Raw genomic sequence first — 21173 nt, forward strand, 5'->3', positions numbered from 1 at the left:
CCCACCTCCACCAAGCATCTGGTAATGGTTCTGAACTTCCATGATAAATAGGTGGTCTGGTCCAAACCTGGCTCCTTTGTCCAAAAGGGATTAAGTCTGCCAGGATGGTCCAATGTGGAATGGAAATATATTCTACTGGAAGCCTCCTGGGGGCTGAGATCACAGACCCTCTAGGTGGCACTCTTCAACCTTAGAAATCAGCACAGCAGCAGTGATGACTACACCTCAAAAGCCAACGCAGAGTCACTGTGGATCATGTGTAGAAGAGACAAACACTGAGAAAGTGCACAGGAACACCAGGTGGAAAGCCCTGTAGTTCAGTGGCATGTGTCTGCATTCGCAGCAGAGATGAAAGCAACACAGCAAATCCCCAGTGTGGGGGGAAAGCCTTTATGTCTTTTTCCTGTACTTGAACGGGAGTCTGCAATGCACAGGCTGGCATTCCTGCTTTTTTATTAGCATGAGATCCTTCATTCCGATCAGTTTGAGGTTTTACTTTTTTCATTTGAAAAAGTTCTCATTTACACTTTACCTAGCTAGAAACTTTGTACCTGTAACTCCTTAAATTACCTGAATAGAATCATAGACTCAAAGTTCGGCATGTATTTTTTAAACAATCACATAATGCTTCTTTTCTGTTTAGACAAATGTTTTAGAGAGCTTTTTGACCCAGTAGCATTTAAAAGCTTGATTTGCAGTGCATTTTCTTCCACTGTGTTGGTCAGTGAGAACTGTACCTGTTAACTAGAGGCCAAAACAAAATACAAGTGCTCAGATGTTTTCAACCATTTGATAAACTCCCCATATTCCCAAGACGAGCGTCTTTGAAGTATAGGGTTGCCAGCTCTGGGTTGGGAAATACTTGGGAGATTTGAGGGGCAAAGGCTGGCGAGGGGAGGGTTTGGAGTGCGGAGGGACCTCAACAGAGCATCATTCCATGGAGTCCACCCACCAAATCAGTTATTTGCTCCCAGGGAACTGATCTCTGTAGCCTGGAGATCAATTGCAATAGAGGGAGATCTCCAGGTATCACCTGGAGGTTGTGCAAACCAAACTGAGCAGCACGGCAGAGAGTGACAGGAAAAAAACCCGCAAAAGGTTCTGCGCTGACGAGCCTCGCCAAGAAAACAACAAACAATAAGAAATTTTGCAAATTCTTAATACACACTCTCATACAAAATATTACAAATTTCATACCCTGAAACAGCAAACACTCCAATCTTAGTGCATTAGAAGGACATAACAAGATAACTGCCTCGTCGCTGTGCTCGCTGTGCTTTAAGAAAATTACACATAAGATTTTGATATTGTGGACTGAGTCATCGCTTGGTTTCCTCAGGAGTTGGCCTGGGGATTCCACTGAAGTGGAAGGACTTTTTGAAATATTCCAGGACTGGATTTCCTATTTATCTTGTTATGTCCTTCTAATGCACTAAGATTGAGGTGTTTGCTTGTCAGGGTATGAAATTTGTAATATTTTGTATACGAGTGTGTATTAAGAATTTGTAAAATTTCTTATTGTTCTTAACTCTGACTCTGCTCTTATGTTCTTAACTCTGACTGTGCTACCATGAATATTTGTTTATCCAGTGAGGCACAAAATCCAATCACATCTTGAGACTCTTGACAGAGTCTACAGTGTCAACTGGACACCACTGAGTCTTAGAGTGAGCCTCCAGCTAGCATCTCAGTCTTTCCCAACCACATGGACTCCATCCTGGATGGATTCAACTTCAGCCAGCTCCCCTTTAACCACTGGATCGCACTGAGAGCCCTGCCGCATATCCAGCAGCAGGAAGAGCTGTGTGTCATCAGCATATTGATGGCAACCAACTCCAAACCTCCTTGTGGGACCCCACAATTTTCAGGACTCATTTAGAAGACCTCGCATCTCTGACAGTGTCCCTGGAGGAACAACTGGGAACTGGGGGCCCTGAAAGTACTTGCTGTATTCTGGCTGTTTTTACAAAGTCTTGCAAATAAACATAGAAATTGCGTAGGCCTTATGGAGCCTGAATAAAATGAGCTTCAAGGCAGGTGTCAAGCATCGGTATTTTGAATAACCAAGCAATTGTTTGATACAAAGACTCGTTTTATTGAGAATCCGGAACTTGCCCAAGGTGCGATACCTTGGAAGTGATACAAAGTTCACACGGTATAGATTCTTAAAGGCTACTTCAAAAGCAATAGGAAAGATAGCTTCAAACCATAACATACAGATGTGAATTGCAACAGATGTTCAAAGGGTACTACCAACGGCCATTATGTGGTTACAACTTCTCCCGGTTCCCAGACATTGCTGTCTTTCTGATAAGATGTATGAATGGGAACTGTTCGGGGGAGGCGCCTTTCTTCTATCATCAAGGTTACTTACTTGCATATTCTAAATCTTCTACCCAGGGGTGAGAAAGAAAGGAGAGGAGAAAAAGAGAGGAGGGGAACAAGCTTTGAAATGCAACTATGAGAGAGAAGAATTTTAAGGCAGAGAGGAAATGGCTTCCAATACCTATATTGATTTAATACACAGAAATAGCATGCTTGACAGCAGGACTCACTGTGAGTCTAGCGGTGACATCTAAGAAAGTAGTAAGTGTTGAAGAACATACATGTATATGTGGAGTGGAGGGGTTCCTGCTAAAGGCATGTTTTCCCTTTTGAAAAAATCCTTTCTGTCTACATTAATTTTTGAAAGCTAGTAACTGCAACATCCCACAAGAATGTGCCTGAGAATAAAGAGGGAGCCAAACCTGGTTTACATCCAGCGCTGGAGAACAGGTTGGCCTCTAGCCCAGTCCCGGGAGCTTGTGGGGGCCAGGCTCTGAATGCATCAGATGCTCTCAGGGCATCAACCGAGTGCCTTTTTGGCTGCAGAGCAGCTCAGCGGCTTCGAGCAGCAGGCCCATTCCTGATCCCAGAGAGTCTTCTTGGCAGGAAATGCTTTCCTCTGTGTTAAGAGTTTTAAAATCTCTTTTAGAGAAGCTGTTTTCAATGTGTCTAAATAAACACATGCTCCAGGATTCTTGCTGTGGGGAGAAGCCACTGAGTGCCTTGAGGAGACTTACAAACGCCTCCAGTTCAGGGCTTGTTTTCTCATATTGCAGCCAACCTCCATCCCCCGTACTCTGACTAATGATAAGGAACGTACAGTCATTTTGGGTTAGGAGGAAAACAATCCCTACCACTGGGATGGTATCCTACCAATTCCCAGAAAGGCATCCTGGTTAATCCAACCCTGGCTTCCGGTATTCTTTCCATCTGGAGTTTCACCTGCAAAGTCCACTTGTCAAAACTTCTGCTTATGGGACAAGAGAAGTCCTGGTCCCCTTTCCCCTGTCCAGCTGGAAACTCTAATATCTATATATTGTACAGAGGAAACAAAGAGATTTGTGGAGGAAATGGCGTTGAGGTAGGAGGTTCAGAAATCTTTGCCTCCCCATCTGCATTGTGGGCACATCCACTTTCAAAACAATCTATCCAGAGAGATCAGAGCAAAGGTTTGGAAAATAACAGGCCAAACCAGGAGAAATCAAGGAAGGAGATGGAAGAAGAACTGGAGGAGGATGTTGCTCCGAAATAGTCCACTCTAGTTTGAGAGCCATGAAGACACGAAGCTGCTTATGCTGAGTCACACCTTTGGCCCATCAAGGTCAGCACTGTCTACTCAGACTGGCAGCTGCTCTCCAGGGTCTCAAGCAGAGATTTCTCACATACTGCCTGGTCCTTTTAACTGCCGATTGCAAGGACCAAACCTGGAACCTTCTGTATTCCAAGCAGCTGCTCTGCCGCTAAGCCATGACTCTTCCCTCTCCCCATGGCAGAGTTTACCACCCAGCTGAAACAGCTTGTTTCTGTCCAAATAATACATTTTTCTTTGGTTTACTACAAAATTTGTTTTCAAATTTCCATTTTATTTTCCCCCTGCCTCTCAGATGACAGAAATTAAGATACAAGGGCTCAGGCAGCAAAAGATGCAACAGTTAGCAGCTCTCTCTCACACTGAGTATATTTCTAACTTTGCCTGTAGAAGACGAAGGAATTTATACTTCTAAATTTAAGAAATAAACTGAATAGTATCATTTTATATGCTAGGTAATGAATTATGCAGATGATGCTATTAAAGCTAGTTTGATGTAATGGTTAAGTGCATGGACTCTTATCTGGGAGAACCGGGTTTGATTCTCCACTCCTCCACTTGCAGCTGCTGGAATGGCCTTGGATTCGCCATAGCTCTCACAAGAGTTGTCCTTGAAAGGGCAGCTTCCGTGAGAGCTCACTCAGCCCCACCTATCTCCCAGGGTGTCTGTTGTAGGGAAGGAAGGTAAAGGAGATTGTAAACAGCTTTGAGACTCTGGCATCAGCCTGGCACACCTGCCCCCCCCCCCCCAAGAAGAGAACCTTGGCACTGGGGATTTGTCCACATTGGGACTTTAGGCCCAGGCCATGATCCCAGCTTGGGGAGAAACTGCCTTGAGTCCAAGTGAGAAAGGTGGGCTATAAAGTAAATAAAAACAAATATTTGTATCAGATTTGAGATGTCTGCCAGTGACACTGACTTCAGTTTTGACCTAAACTCAGAGCCAAGTTTGCATCCAGTGGCACCTTTAAGACCAACAGTTTAATTCTGGGTATAAATGTTTGTGTGCCAGTGGGCTCAAACTTTGTTCTGTTGTTTCAAACTAACACGGCTTCCCACTTGAATCTAAACTTGGAAGTTCATGTTGCTTCCTGGAAGGCTTAGCAAGTTCCAGGAACCTCTGTTATCATGTTTTAAATCAAAAGTTGCTCTAAATTGGAGATTGCACTAAGTAAACAAGATCACTTGTAGAAGAGAGATAATACCCGCTGCTCTTGCAGATGGTGCCTTCTTGAATACAGGGAGGCAGAGCTACTGTCTTGAGTAGCTGAGATTTCCTGGGGGAGTCACTGATCATAGTTACTGCTCCCTGATACAAGAAGGCCCTCTGAAGCTTTTAAAACTCATTCTTCTGTCTTGCCCAAATTTCAGACAGGGCTAAGAGCACCAAAGGACTTCTCTTTGGCTCTGATAAGCTAAAACCAGGAGAAATGCTAGGCAGGGAGATTTCTCACTGTCCCTCCCACACTTTTAAAATGTCAAAAGCAGCTGTGGGGTCATCTAGGATGTGTGCTATGGCCCTGGGAGTAGGGTTGCCAGCTCCAGCGTGGGAAATTCCTGGAGGTTGGGGTGGTGCCTGGGAAGGGGGAATTTGGGGAGAGATTTCAACCAGAATCTATGGTATGCCATAGAGTCTGGCCGCTGAAGCTGCCATTTTCTTCTGGGAAACATACTTGTTGTCTGGGGATAATTCCAGAAGATTTCAAAGCCCCACCTGGAAGTTGCCAACCCTAACTTTGGTTAGAGGTTAACCCTTTGCCCCATGGCATGGCCACAGTGCTAAATGCACTCTCCCCTTGAAGACTTGCTACAGGTAACTCATGTGCCTAATATGCTTTCTTTTGCTGAAAAAAACTATAGCAAAGGAGAGTAATTTGCACTCAAACAGGTGGGGATAGAGATGTAAAATTTCTGGGGGGAAATATCCTTTTTTTAAAAAAAAATGCAGGCATGTATGCAGTATTCACTTTCTTATGAAACCTAAACATATTTTAGAAGAAGATATTGGATTTATACCTCGCCTCCTACACACTGCCCCTTACAAGTCACACACACTGCAAAAAACATCACTTGGTGATGGCTTCCTGTTCGCACCACCTGGAAACCCTGCCTGTGTGAATGGGGGAGTAGTAGCTGTAAGTGCAGATTCAGCTGCACACTTTGCACAAGTGAATCATCACACCAAAGGACTCCAAGATGCAGCCCTCGAACCCAAGGCTATCATCAGCATACCTGGAGGTGGAGCAGCTGCCAAGGCCCACTGCTGTCCCGTCCCCCCCCCCCATTCGCTAGCACTCCACTCACCTGTGCTCCAGCTACCAGCTACACTCAGGGCCTGGTGCCACAGGACAAAAGGCTCCCAGGCAGTGGTGAGCATGGGAAGTGAGAAACTCACAGCTGGCAGGCACACAGATAGGGGGATGGGAAGGTGGGCACCTGTATGGATCTGGTCAAGGGCCAAAGAGGAGGCAAGGTGGCCTGGGAACTCTGTCCTGAGCCCCCCCCCCCCTCAAAACCTGGATAGGGTTGCCAGGTCTGTGTAGGGAAATACCTGGAGACTCTGGGGCTGGCTCCAGGAAAGGGCGGGGTTTGGTGAGCGGAGGAGCCTCAGCATCCTACAAAGCCACCCTTCAGAGCAGCCATTTTCTCCAAAGGAGCTGATCTCTGCCAGCTGGAGCTCAGTTGTCAAAGCGGGAGATTCTCCAGGCGCCACCTGGAGGCTGGCCACCCTAAGCCCTGGAACCAGACCCGCTCAGAAAGATTCAACTCCCGCGAGCGAGCGAGCAGCGCGCGCAGCTCTCCAAGCAACCGGCACGCGCAGCTCGCGGAGGCCCGCCACAAAGCGCGTGCGTGTTTGGCGGGGGTGGGGGTGGGAACAGACGGGGCTGTGCACGCAATGCGCATTCACACACGGGAAGCCCGAAAACGTCACTCCATTCCCAAGCGGGGGAGAGGGGGGGGGGGAAGAGAAGTCGCGGATTCGCTCCGCTTCGGGCGCGCAGTGACGTGCCGCAGAGCCCCCTCCTCCCCGGCGGCCGAGGTGGCCCCGCCCCTGGCGTGACGTCAGGGCCGTATCTGCGCTCGTCCGTTCTAAAGGGGGCGGGGCGGGAGGGAGTGAGGGAGAGAGGCGCGCGCGCAGGCTGCTAGCCGTCATTCGGTGCTTCGCTGACGGCTGAGGCGGCTTCGTGAGGCGAGCAGGTGAGGCGCGAGAGAGCCGTGCCGGAGACGCTGGCCTGAGGGCGGGCTGCGCCTGAGCCGGGCCCTGGTTCTTTCTTCCTTCTGAGGGGGAGGGAGGGAGGGGCGCTGCTCCTGCGGCGGGGGGTAGAGAGCGAGAGCTGCCCTTTCGGTCGCGGTACCCCGGGCTCCCGTGAGAGGGCGCTGCTCGTGATGGCTGGCAGGGGGGTGGCGTGGGGCTGCCTGCATGCCGCAGTGCCGGGGATGGGGACCTGGGAAGCATCCCTCGTTATCCCCGCTTGCCTAGCAAAGGTGGCTGCTGTGGCGGGAGGGCTCTGCGGCTCCTGCCCTCGCCCGGCTCCACCCACAAGCCTCCAGGAATTTCCCAAACTGGAGCTGGCAACCGTGGGCCTTGCCGCTGAAGGGAGCGGGCGTCTTGTGTTAGCCAGAGTTTGTTTCTTGGGAAAGCTTAAACGCGGAGGCCCCTGAGAGGTGAACTTTTATTTTTGCGTTAGCAGTTTGTGTGTGTGTGTGTAGCAGAGTCTGTTTTGTTAGCACTTTGTGTGTGCGGTTGGGAAGGGGGAGATCCTGAGCAGCAGAGGACCAAGGGCTGTGGAACACAGCAGGTACCAAGGGAGATGTAGGGCCTGGAGATAAGTTCATTGGGTGATCTTGAGGTAACCCTCGTGCTCCATCCTACCTGGCAGGGTTGTTGAGAGGATAATATGGGGCAGGGGTCCCCAACCCCTGGGCCGCGGACCAGTACCGGTCCATGGTCTGTTAGCAACCAGGCCGCAGAGTGAGGCAGAGACCTTTGCCTACTCATTTAAAGACTTCCATGGGGGGCAGAGATGGGGTGGGGGCAGCCTGGGGCAGCAAAAAACCCAGCTCCCCCACCAGTCCGTTGAAAAATTGGCTTCCACAAAACTGGTCCTTGGTACCAAAAAGGTTGAGGGCTACTGATATAGGGGAGCGAATAGAGGCAGAAGCTTCTTCCATCAGCCGGTATTGGCTTTGTGGGATGCAGTGTTGCCCAATGTTACGTTACATCTTTGTCCAAGGGGCTAAAGCTGATGCTGCCACTGATCCAATGCTCTTGAACGAACCCATGGGACTCCTTGTTGTGTTTCCTGCAACAGGCTAGCAAGATGGCTCTTCTGGACTGCACTGAGTGTATGTTAAGTGCTTTTAGCACCAGTGGTGGGGGTGGGGAAGCGGAGGCATGAGACTTGAGTGCTGAGGATTTTTGCCTTTTAAACTTGATGTGCATTTGGAACAAGCTTGGGTGAAAATGATTTGAGTAGTCTTAGCTGATGCTGTAGTTGTACCTCTTCTGTAGCTGGAATAAGATGGGTGGTCATTTACATTAGTTACACCCTGCTTTTCTTCCCAAGGTGATCTACAGCAACTTACTTTGTTCTCCTCTCTTGTATTCTATCCCTGTGAGGTAGTTTAGCTGGTCAGTGGGTGACTGATGTAAGGTCACCCAGGAAGCTTCCATGGCAGAATGGGGATTTGAACCTGGGTTTCTCAGATCCTAGTCTGACACTTGAACCACTCCCTAGCACTCCATACCTGTGTCTGGAGATGACAGACCGGCAGCCCACTGAGGAAAGCAAAACTGCAGGCATTCATCTGTTCTCTTGATGGAGTTTGTTGTTTTTGCAAGGGGAGATATCAGGAAGTTCAGTCATTTGAACTATGGTGCCCTGTGTGCCTTGGAATATAGACAAGATTGCAACAACAAAAAAAAGAGACAATATGTACAAAATGCCTAGCTAGCAGCGTGATTGCTGCATAGTGTTCCTCTAGTGCAGCAAATGCTGGATGAATATTTTTTGATGGTAAACTCTTACGATTGTGAGAAACTGCTAACCCACCTGTGGGGCTATTCTGTGCTTCTTGACAAGATATGTTTTGAGGTAATTCTGTGACTCTGGTTCCTGCTACTTGCGGCAGGTAATATTCCTGGCCACACTGTAACTTTTTCTTGCTCTGCACCCCCTTGAATTGGGTGCATTTCTCACTGTGTCTTCTTTGAACAGAAAGTCACGTACAGTTTACGGAAAGCAGAGGGTAGCGTCATTAGTATGTTTCCTGGCCGAACCCCTCTTCCCTTTTCTGGAGAGTGGAGTTGAATTTCCACACCTTTAACTGGTGATGTTGCAACAAGAAACAAAGCACATCTGAGCACAATATTCTGGGCACCAGTTGGGTCATTGAGGAAGATGCTTGTGTTAAATATAGTAGCTAAGGTGCTTTCATGAATTGCAAGGGTGGGATGAGTAATCCCTGCCGGGTCCTGTCTTGCCTTCCTTAACCCAGTTAAAGACTTATTTATAGGGAGCTGCTCTGAAACTGGACCACAACAACCGTAAGTAATGATGTCATATGTTATTGTCTTGTGTTACTACATCTCATGGTAGTGACGTGACACAGTTGCGCCTCTTCCATTTCTAAAGAAGAAGGGTGGAGCAGTATGAGGAATTGCTTCTTATCTCAGTTGGACAGATTTCTTTAGAAACTCCAGCGATACTCATCAGAATATTAACTGCAGCTGAACTGGGAAACCAAACATTCTTACCGAGGGTTGCCAACTCTGATTCTGGGGAGGACAGGGTTTGAGGAGGGACCTCAGTGGTATTTAATACCATAGAATCTACTTTCCTTAGCCAACCAGTACTTCCACTAACAGTCCTCCATATTTAGAATGTGTCCTGTAGGGGGGAAAAAGGTCATGTGGAATGGGGGCCATAATAACAAGGGGAATTGGTGGAAACTGAGTAATAAAGCTGCCTAGATCCAACCCAAAGCGTCTTTATTATTTTGCATCAGAATGTTTTGTTGAATGACGTAAAAACCACATGTGAATAAAGGTGTCATTTCTTATGTGCATGCTTAATATTACATGGATGAATTCATTTCTTAATCTGTTGCTTTCTGTGCTGGCTCTGATATTGAATTAAGTGGAGTTTTTAAAAGTAGTAATTGAACTATAAGAATCTGGGAAGAAGCTAGGTCAACTGTTCATTGTGGTGATGATGACCAGAGTTACCCTCTGTATTTATGGATATACCACAACACCTGTCATTGCTTTAATAAACTGAGACACTGTGGAAAGCTTAAAGGTATTAGGTTTTGCTGTAGCAATCACTGGAAATAATGGTCATTCGAATACAGAATCCTAACGGCTGAAAAACAAGCCTGGCTCCAAAATTTTTAGGTTGCCAGACGAATGGATAGCTATTGTACACTTTTGTAGGTACAGCCCTTGCTTAAAGACCTTCTCTTTTTCACTTCCTTGGGAAGCAGGGAGAAGACAGCTTTAACTGGAACATTTCCATGCTGTGTGTCCGCATGAGGAATTAAATCTCTCTCCCATATAGGTTAATGGGTAGTACAAAAATATTTACATTGAAATACTTTTATCTTCCCTTTCTCAAAACTGGTTTAGGATGGCTCGCAACGTCTTCAAAGCCCAAAAGTTAAAAATACAAAAAAATAAAATAAAATCACAACAATAATCAGTGGCAAAAACCTGGACAGTAAAAAAATACAGTCCCATACATTCAGCCAAAGACTTGTTGAGAACTACTTCACAGGCTTTTTTAACACTTGCTGGCAGGTCATGCTACAAGATCAGAAGAATAATTGTGAAAGCCCATGTTGTGCCAAAGTGAAGCAAACATATCTAACAAATAGAGCAGTAAAACAAGAGCTAATTGGTAATTTGGGCATGGGTACCCAAAGGTCAGTGAAAGAAAAAAAACAACCACACACATTATGTTGTCACCAAACAAACTTGGGCTGGAGGTCATGAGATCATACAGAAGTATATTGAAAACAAGAGAGGACATGAGTTCTACAATAGTTTTGTTAGAACACTTGTGAGGACTGAGCTGACATGAGAAGTGGTGTTGGTGAGTCTGAAAATGATGTATAACACTCTCTCCCACCACCACCCCACCACCCCTTAGGCCTTGCTGTTCTCTGGTACCTTCCATGTTTGCTGTCTTGAACATCTAAATGGGGTAGTGCTGGAAGGCAAATAACTCCTAGGTGAATGCAGCTTTGCGCATAACAGCCTTGATAGCCACACTTATAGGCTGAGAACCCAGCCCTAGCTGGAGCAGTCAATGCTGCTGCAATAATAGTGTTCTCTAGCTGCTTGTTTTCTTTTTCTCAGTTTATTGGTCATCCTACAGGCATTTTTGATCTGTGGTCTCTTGAGATTTAATCAGGTATGGCATTTTTGTTATGTAAATGAATGTTTCTTTGATCTGTGTGTGTATTGTTCCAGATGATTCTGGTCAGGCCTGATTCAGATACAGGGGTACACTTAAAGCCCTCTTTTTAGTCAAGGCCAGCAACTGTTCTCCTATGTTTCTGGTTGTATCTATTACAGTATGTATGAGACTTTGATTACCTTGACATTTTGAGCATTCTCTGTATTTCAAAATAAGGGGCTTCTCATCCTTGCTTTGACCATGTTGCCGGTATCAGTAATGATACCGGGTGATAGTATATTGCCAATGCCATTTATTGGATTATTTAAAAACTGAGCTTGTGTTCAGGTAACCTTTTGTGTGTAGTGTTGCTTGTTCATAGGCTTGAATCGGCACATCTGTTAACAATACCCTCCAAAATGACAACATTCACCTGCCTCCACAGCCTACAGAAAAGCCCAAACATGTGGATACCAGCCAATAATGTCTTTCTGCAGTGCTGCTTTCCCACCATACTGGCATTTCATAAAACAAAGGCTGTCCAGTCTAAGCGTAAACAAAGTCAGTGCCTTGCATTGCTTTCTCAGTGACTTGGAGGTATACAAGCAGCACACACATAAGGCACTCAGTTGTATGAACAAGGTGAACAGAAAGGAGTCACAGGCATGAAGTGGGGCAGCATGAAGATTTGGTTGCCCACACATGCAGATGCAGGACTTTCAGGTACCTGTAAATATACACAAGGACACTGTCATGTCTGGTTAGGCTCTTGGTCGTCTTGTTTTCTCCTCAGAGCATGCTACTTTTGAGCTGTTCTAAGAATGTCTGTTAGGAAGTGGTAGTATAGGAAATCTTATTTCAGTGCACTAGGGCAGACTGTTAACTTAGTTCTAAAATTGCCTCCTTTAATGACCCCTGGTTGTTTCAGTATAACTTGGTTCCTTGTGCGTTTCCTTTGGATAACAAGTGCTTCCTTGTTCTGGTGCTCCATGGAAGCTGAAAGGTCTCCCTGTAATTGCAGACAGTCTGGTTAGATATTGACATGGAAGGTATTGCTTACCATCTCAATAGCATAGTGGGTGTATAACTTATCAGTGTATTGTGTCCTCAGCTTTATTCTGAATATAAAATAGGCAACAGTTTGTGAGAGCTATTCACACCGAGGAATCGCCGCCAGATAACTTTCTTTACTGCGTGTTTTGGGGAGTTTGCAGCATGTGTCGATCGACAGGGGAATAAATGTTACTGTACAGACTTGGAACAAATAGCATAATTAAAATTCTTTCTCTTATGGAAGGGGGCAGTTGGTCGATAGTATCCAAATGGTGTCACCTGGGAAGAAAAGTGTTTATGCTGCCTGCCTTCTCTGGGCAGTAGAAGCCAGAGCTCCTGAGACCTCCTCCTAAAGGTACTTGCCATCAGTCATTCCTCCCAATGACACTGGTCAGGGTGCTACAGAAGCTTTTACCTTTGTTGTCTCAAATTGTGCCATCTTGATGGAAACCTAAGAGTCTATTTTATTGAAAATGTTTGAAGGCTTGCCTTTCTCCCAGCATGGATGACAACCGAAAAGCATCCATTATGTAACATTTGAAAACAAAATTAACATAAAATACATACATGCTGTGCCAGCTATAAATCTGTCAGTATCCTGGCCATCAAAACACTATTTTAACCCCAAGAACAAATACTGCCATAAAACAAATAAGAACTGTTATGAGGGTTTTTTTTCAATTTATGTACCATCCCTCCCCCACAAAGTTGGGCTGAGAGCAGTTCACCGCAGTATAAAAACAGAGGTAATATTTATAGTTAAAACAATATAAAATACCGAGTATAAACAAACAATTTACAATGATATTGGTGGACCCGACATTAAGCCCCCAAAACACACTTAACTGGGAAAGGTCTGACAGAAAAGCTTGGCCTTTAGGCCCTGCAGAACATAGTGAGATCCTGTAGGGCCCAGGTCTCATCACCAGGAAGGGGCTACATATGAAAAAGCCTTTGCCCTGGTTGATGCCAAACATGCAACCCAAAGACCTGGCACTACTACTAGGCCATAAGATGATGACCACAGGCACTGAGGAGAATCATAAAGGGAAAGGCGGTCCCTCAGGTATGTTAGGGCTTTAAAGGTCAAACCCAACACCTTGAATTTGAACTGGAAACCAGTAGGCAGCCATTGTAACTACTTCAAGACAGGCTATATATGTGCTAATGGCCAGTTGCATTTTGGACAAAGTAAAGTCTCTGAAGTGCCTTCAGGGGCAGTCCTGCATTTAATGAATTTCAGTAGTCTATTCTGGAGGTGATTGTGGCATGAATCATTGTAGCTAGATCCAACTGGAGCAGATAGGGGCCAGCTGACAGACCTGAGATAGATAGGAAAAAAGCCTGCTTGCCTTGCTGCTGTAGACACCTGTTTGTCCAGGGTAAGATGCATCCTGCCAGACCCCCAGACTCTTTATAGAGTCCAGCGATAAGAGCTGGACTTCATATGGAGCCAGAAGCTGCAGTCCCCTGACAGGCCCAGTCTTACTCAGCCATGTGACTTCAGTCTTGGATGGATTAAGTTTCAGCTGGTTCTGCCTTGACCATTAAACGACAGCGTCCAGGCACTGAGTCAGAGAAGAGAAAGCAGCTGCTGGTTTGTCCAACAAGAGGAAGAGCTGACTGTCATCAGCATACTAGATTTTCTGTGCCTCTCTCAGTAAGCTTTTCCAAAGAAGTGGGAGTGGGGTAGCAAATGAGAATGCTTGGTCCCAGGCAATGGCTGATTGCTTTTGGCAATAGAGGGAGAACATAGAGAATGTCCTGTTGAGAACTGCAGCACTGCTGCTGGGAAGGGGGGGGGGGGGCGTGTGTCCTTCAGGTGTATGCGTCCATGTCATGAAGGGCTGTAACAGTAAATGCCAGCACCTTTGGCAGTATCTGGAAAGAAGTGGCAACCAGTGTAGGAACCTCAAAATTGGTATAATAGGTTCCCTGCAGAGAATGATGGGACACAAATGGGCTGCTGCAGTCTGCATTGGCTGAAGTATGAGTTACATTACATTGGTTTTAAGGTAATTAATGAATTATATTGTATTGATATAATGTTTTATATTGTAATTATGTATTTATTATATGCTGTGAGCCGCCCTGAGCCTGTTGCAGCGGGGTGGGCGGGATATAAATATTATTACGTTCAAGGGCACCCCTGCATACAGCATGTTACAGTATTCAAGACTACTGCTGAATGCGTCTGCATGGCCAGGTCTGCTGGCAGTTCACCACTTCTTGGAGCATGCAGGCGTTACTTTAGTGCTGAGCATATCATTCAGGAAATTTCTTTATGGTCCTCTTCCTCTATTTTTCCTGGTTGGTGGGAGTAATAACACCAGGTGGATTGAAGTTTTTGATTTTCACCCTCAGCATACACACCCACAAAAGTAGAGTGCAGAATGACTCTGCAGCTCCCAGGATATGGTAGAATTGTGTCCTACTCCCAAGGCATCTGCCATTTTGGAAGCTTCATTTTCAGGAGATGAACCAGAAGATAATAGATTCCCCTAACAGCGCCCATAGGATCCCTGCCACAACATACTTCTGGTAGTAGCCCAGATTGTTCCATGAGATTGTGGTGATTATCCCATAGTATGTCTGATTTATCTGATGCAGAAAAGCTGTTTGGGCAACATATGAACATATGAAGCTGCCTTATACTGAATCAGACCCTTGGTCCATCAAAGTCAGTATTGTCTACTCAGATTGGCAGCTGCTCTCCAGGGTCTCAAGCTGAGGTTTTTCACACCTATTTGCCTGGACCCTTTTTGGAGATGCCAGGGATTGAACCTGGGACCTTCTGCTTACCAAGCAGATGCTCTACCATTGAGCCGCTGTCCCTCCCCTTCAACATGTCCTGTTTATGACTGAATGCTCATCTTTACTGCCAAAAGCCTTTCATACTATTCAGCTAGACTGGGGTCCCCAACCTTTCTGAGCCTGTGGGCACATCTGGAATTGTGACACAAGGTGGTAGGCACAATCACACAGTGGCTGCCATAGGAGGTAACCGCATACAAAGAGGAAGTCCAGTGCAGGGGAGAAGGGTAGTTTAAAAATACATTGGAAAAGAGATGAGCGAATAAGACGAACACTGTAGTGGCAGCTGTTGCTAAAATGGTGCTGTTTTAATCTGCATAGCCATTCAGATCTTCAGCGGCAAATCAGAAGCTCTGATGGGCAAGAGCCCCCTTCTAGCCACACCTACTTTCTCAAAACACTTGGTGGGTACCAAAAAGGTGTTGGTAAGCACCAAGCTGTGGAACCCTGAGCTGGATTCACGTGCACCTTGGCCTGAGATACTTCAGACAAGTGTCATCCCTTGGTTTCCAGCACAGTGTCATGGTGAGGGTGTCAGGGGTTGGGCTCCCTGTCATCTGCATCTTTGGCTGCAGCTTCCTTACTTTGTTTCATATAACTCAGTTTGAGTCACTGAGAATTGTGCCAGTCCCTGTCTGCATATTCTTGCCCTGAGTTTGTTTGTTTTTTGTTTGCCGTATCTCCTTTGCAAATAGAGGAATAATAGATAATTAAAGTGATGCCTTTAAAAATGTAATGGTCTGCTGATGAGCCCAACCTATTATTATTATTATTAGTTTATTTCTCTTCCGCCCCTTCCCCCTTTTGGGGGGCTCAGAGCAGAGTACAACAATTTTAATTAAAATCACAATAAAATCATAATAAAAACCAAATTCAACTTTCAGTACATGCAGTAAGTTAGTTCAGCAAGGTGATATGGACGAAATGATATAGCTCCACAATACAGTGATGCAGTGGGCCATAAAGGCATAGGGGGAGGCCAACCGATCTAATGGATGGATGCCTGCTGCCTCATCCAAAGACCTGGTGGAACAGCTCCGTTTTACAGGCCCTACGAAAGGCCAGTAGGCCAAGTAGGGCCCGGATCTCTTTTGGGAGCTGATTCCACCAGGTCGGGGCCAGGACTGATAAAGTCCTGGCCCTGGTAGAGGCAAGATGGGCATCCCTTGGGTCGGGGACTGTCAGAAGATCCTAGGAGGCCGAACGAAGCGACCTCCGGGTTGTATATAGAAGGAGATGGTCCCATAGGTATGTTGGTCCCAGGTCATGTAAGGCTTTAAAAGTCAAAACTAACACCTTGAAATGGATCCGGTACTCTATAGGCAGCCAGTGCAGGTCGCAAAGCACCGGCCGTATGCTCACCCATATAGGTGATGCAGTCAGCAGGCGAGCTGCCGGATTCTGCACCCGCTGCAGTTTCCAGATCAGTTTCAGGGGCAAGCCAGTGTAGAGGGAGTTACAGTAATCCAGCCTGGAAGTGACCATTGCATGGATCACTGTAGCCAAATCTTGGCAGGATAGGTATGGTGCTAGTTGCCTGATCTGCCATAGATGGAAGAAGGCAGACCGTGCAGCTGTTGTGACCTGGACCTCCTTGGAAAGGGAGGCATCCAGAATCACTCCCAGACTCTACACCTGCTGGGCCGGTACCAAAGTGGCCCCATCTAGGGCTGGGAGCTGGATGCACGAACCCACCCCTCCTTTACAATACAGCTAAGACAGAGGTCAGGTACAGGACCTCCATCTTAGTTGGATTTAACTTCAGTCGACCCTGCTGTAGCCATCCAGCCACGGCTCCTAATGCCTCCGACAGCTGTTCAGGGGTGGAAGACTGTCTGCCATCCATCAACAGATAGTTGGGTGTCATCAGCATACTGGTGACAACCCAACCCAGAACCACGGGCAATCTGGGCAAGGGGGCACATATAGATGTTAAATAATGTAAGAACATAAGAGAAGCCATGTTAGATCAGGCCAATGGCCCATCCAGTCCAACACTCTGTCACACAGTGGCCAATATATGTGTGTATGTGTGCATATACACACACACACACACACATATATATACTGTAGCTAATAGCCACTGATGGACCTCTGCTCCATATGTTTACCCAATCCCCTCTTAAAGCTGGCTGTGCTTGTATCCGCCACCACCTCCTGTGGCTGTGAATTCCACATGTTAATCACCCTTTGGGTGAAGAAGTACTTCCTTTTATCCATTTTAACGACTGCTCAGCAATTTCATTGAATGCCCACGAGTTCTTGTATTGTGAGAAAGGGAGAAAAGTACTTTTTCCCCTACTTTCTCCATCCGATGCATAATCTTGTAAAACCTCTATCATGTCACCCCGCAGTCGACGTTTCTCCAAGCTAAAGAGCCCCCAGCATTTTAACCTTTCTTCATAGGGAAAGTGTTCCAAACCTTTAATCATTCTAGTTGCCCTTTTCTGCAGTTTTTCCAATGCTATAATATCCTTTTTGAGGTGCAGTGACCAGAATTGTACACAGTATTCCAAATGGGGTGGTGGGGGGGGGGGGTGGGCTCCCTCTGGGAATCCTACCCCCCCAGGGAAAGTGCATGCGCAATACATAGCCTCTCCTCTCCCGGTGTAGTGAATGCCGCGTGGTCACTGTCTGGCTATGCCTGGCAGATGGTCACTGCAATGGCCTCTCCTGCATTACTGCATCCGTAGCAACACCTTCTCGCTGGTCCCCCCCGTTTTCACAGAGTTTGCTACGTCATGGTGCGACCGAATTGTCCGGCGGTATAACCGGATGGGCAGGCTGGGCCCACCAACTTCGTCAGCCTAAGAGAAGGAAAACTCTAACATCAAACCCGGGCAGATAGAGCTCGTTAATGTAACACCTACCACCTGGAGGACTCACTGCCGGCGTCCCGGCTTACTGGGCCATGGCAGATGACCCCCAGGTGAAAGGGTGGAGCCAGTACCGCGCACACTGCGCTTCACCTAAAAAATTCCTCTGCGCAGGCCTGAAGGGCATATCCACACACACAACCCACAACGCATCAAGTCCTGCAGCGATAGGCAAGGGGCGAAACGGCAGGTGGAAGGTGCCACTAGAAGCCGCAGTCCCGATCCTGCATGTAGGCGGTTCAGGATATTGGTCGCCTGATGCTAACCCGGAGACGAAAGCATCTTTCGGCAGCACCCTGAACGACCAAGCAGCCTTATCTAGGGACAGCACTGCTTGCTCCACACGGAGAGGGGCCTAGAAAAGGTGGCCTAAACAAAGCTCGTCTCCCCCACCCCAGTTGGCTAGCCGCGGTCAACGGGCATCCTTACTTGCGGTCGAAAAATAACAACAAAGAAAAGGCATGCACCTGCCTCACAAAGTGTGCAAAGACTAAAGCTTGCGTGTTGGAACATCAGAACCATGCTTGACACAGTAGGCAGTGGTCGCCCTGAACGACGCTCTGCTCTAGTTGCCCACGAACTTCTCAGGTTGAATATCGACATAGCAGCTCTCAGTGAGGTCCGTTTCCCTGAGGAAGGTAGTCTTCAAGAACACGGTGCTGGCTATACCCTCTACTGGTCGGGTAAGTCAAAGGCTGAGAGCCGCCTTTCTGGCGTTGGCTTCATGGTCAGGAACTCCATTGCCTCCAAACTCGAAAACCTTCCAACAGGTCACTCAGATCGCATCATGTCCATGCGCCTCCCACTTCAAAACAAGCAGCATGCAACACTCTTCAGTGTGTATGCCCCAACCCTTCAAGCAGATCCTGCAGAAAAGAACAAGTTCTATGCTGATCTACGCAACCTCGTACGGAAGACCCCTACAGAGGACAAGGTGATCATCCTTGGCGACTTCAATGCCAGAGTAGGTAAAGACTCGGAAGCCTGGAAAGGAGTACTTGGCAAACACGGCATTGGCAACTGCAATGACAACGGGCGCCTCCTGCTAGAATTCTGCATGGAGCACCAGCTCACCATCACCAACACTATCTTCCAGCAGAAGAACAGTCTGAAGACAACCTGGATGCACCCACGGTCCAAGCATTGGCACCTTATCGACTACATTCTGGTGCGCCAGAGAGACCTTCGAGATGTCTTACACACCCGAGTAATGCCCAGCGCAGAATGTCATACGGATCATCGTCTTGTACGCTGCAATCTCCGTCTTCACTTTAAACCCACACCCAGGAGATGAGGTATCCCTCGGAGGAAGTTTCAGGTTGGCAGCCTCCAGTCAGCCGAAGTTAAAGCTGCCTTCCAGGCAAAACTCCAGTCAAGAATTGAGGACCTCAGTTGCCCCACAGACCCTTCTCCAGAAGCACTCTGGGAACACCTAAAAACTACCGTCCTGCAGATCTCTGAAGAAGTCCTCGGGTTCTCCACAAGGAAGAACAAGGACTGGTTTGATGAGAACAATCAAGAGATCGACCCTTGGCACTTACCGTGAGGGGTCCTTCTCCTAGGAGGAAAGGAGGACATCTTGGGTGCTTTCCCACCGTCCAATCAGGGAGGCAGGAATCAAAACTTCCTCTTCCTGTGGCTGTGGGGAACCACCCATCTTCAGTTCGGGTGACTCCGAGCAGCAGTATAACGTTAACTGTATCTATAAAAATAAAAACTTCTAACAAGTGAAACAACAACAACTATTAGTCTGTCGGTGCCCATAAAGGAGATGGGCGATCGACGAAGGTATAAACTTTATTGATAGGAAAAGTAGGGAACAGGCCCGAAGGCCATCAAATGTTGGTAGAGATGTAGTTAGGTACAGTGGAGAATTCAGTTGCCCGAGGTAGGGCGATAGATGGGAGGGCAAGATGTCCTCCTTTCCTCCTAGGAGAAGGACCCCTCACGGTAAGTGCCAAGGGTCGTTCTCCCTAGGAGGCGGAGGACATCTTGGGTGCTCCTAGAGCAGTAGGTTACTTAGGGAGGGATCGCCCTACTCAGGCAGTACATGCTGTAAGATTCGTCTACCGAAGGCCGCATCCGCCGACGCGTAAGAGTTCAGCTTGTAGTGTTGAACGAAGGTGGAGATTGACGACCACGTAGCTGCCTTACACACTTCCTCGACTGAGGCGTTCCTGCTGAAGGCTGTGTTGGCGGCTGCGCTTCTGGTCGAGTGTGCTGTGATCCCAGGCGGAACCTCGAGGTGCAAGGCCTTGTAGGCCTCCGCTATGCACTGCTTACTGGCATGACTAATGGCCGACTTGGACATCTTTTGCCCCAATCTGGGTGCAGAGATATTGATGAACATAGAGTCTGACTTACGTAGTGACTCTGTTCTAATCAGGTAGACTTTGATCGCCCTGCGCACGTCCAGGGTGTGCCAGGTTCGTTCCTTGGGGTGTCTGGGATCCGGACAAAAGGATGGTAGGTTGATCTCTTGATTTTGGTGGAATCTGGATGACACCTTTGGTTGGAAGGTAGGATCCGGGTAGAGTACGACTTTGTCCTTGTGGAACACGCATAGCTCCTTCCTAGCAGATAGAGCTCCTAACTCGGAGACCCTTCTGGCCGATGTTATCGCCACCAGGAAAATCGTCTTCATGCGAAGCATCTTTAAGGGCACTTGCATGAGTGGTTCGAAGGGTGGACCTGTTAGGGCGGTCAGCACTGGGTTCAGCTTCCAGGTCGGGAACCGATGGGTCTGCGGTGGGGAGCTTAAGGAAGCCCCTCTAAGGAACCGTCGGATGTGAGGGTGAGACGACAGGGATACACCATCCACCTGCTGAAGTACTGATGACAGTGCCGCGATCTGGCGTTTGAGGGTGGCTGGCTTCAGGCCGGACTGTAGCCCATCCTGAAGGAATTGTAGCACCCTGGGAACAGTAGGGTGTAATGGATCCACACTCTTTCTCCGGCACCACCTGTGGAAGGCTTTCCAAGACATGTTGTAGATCCGCGTCGTGGATTCCTTTCTGGATGCTAAGATGGTATTCGTCACTTCGCTGGTGTACCCTAGGTCTAGTAGCGATCTCCTCTCAACCTCCACGCGGTTAATCTCAGCCATTCTGGGCGGGGGTGCCACACTGGTCCCTGCAGCAGCATGTCCGGCCCGGTTGGTAGGTGGAGGGGTTGCTCCGCCGACATCTGCTGGATTGAAGAGAACCAGGGACGCCGAGGCCACCAGGGCGCAACTAAGATGACTTCTGCCCCCAGCGACCTGATCCTTCTGAGAACTTTTGGGATGACCGGGATTGGCGGGAAGGCATACAGGAGACCTTGAGGCCACGGGGATGTTAGGGCGTCTGTGGCCTCCGCCTGACTGTGAAAGTACCTTGTGAAGAACCGGGGCAGCTG

The 21173-nt window shown here is 47.7% G+C and overlaps 1 protein-coding gene across 1 annotated transcript in view; it reads left to right on the forward strand.

Moving 5' to 3' along the window:
* Window positions 1-6711: 6711 nt before the first annotated feature.
* CYSTM1 (cysteine rich transmembrane module containing 1) overlaps window positions 6712-21173 on the forward strand; it is a 72815-nt gene continuing 58353 nt past the window's right edge. The window contains exon 1 of the mRNA XM_060253617.1: window positions 6712-6832. The gene's annotated coding sequence lies outside the window, so the exon portion shown is untranslated. The remainder of the gene's footprint in view (window positions 6833-21173) is intronic.

Source organism: Heteronotia binoei, chromosome 14 (genome assembly GCF_032191835.1).
Source record: "Heteronotia binoei isolate CCM8104 ecotype False Entrance Well chromosome 14, APGP_CSIRO_Hbin_v1, whole genome shotgun sequence".
NCBI classification, from domain to species: Eukaryota; Metazoa; Chordata; class Lepidosauria; order Squamata; family Gekkonidae; genus Heteronotia; species Heteronotia binoei.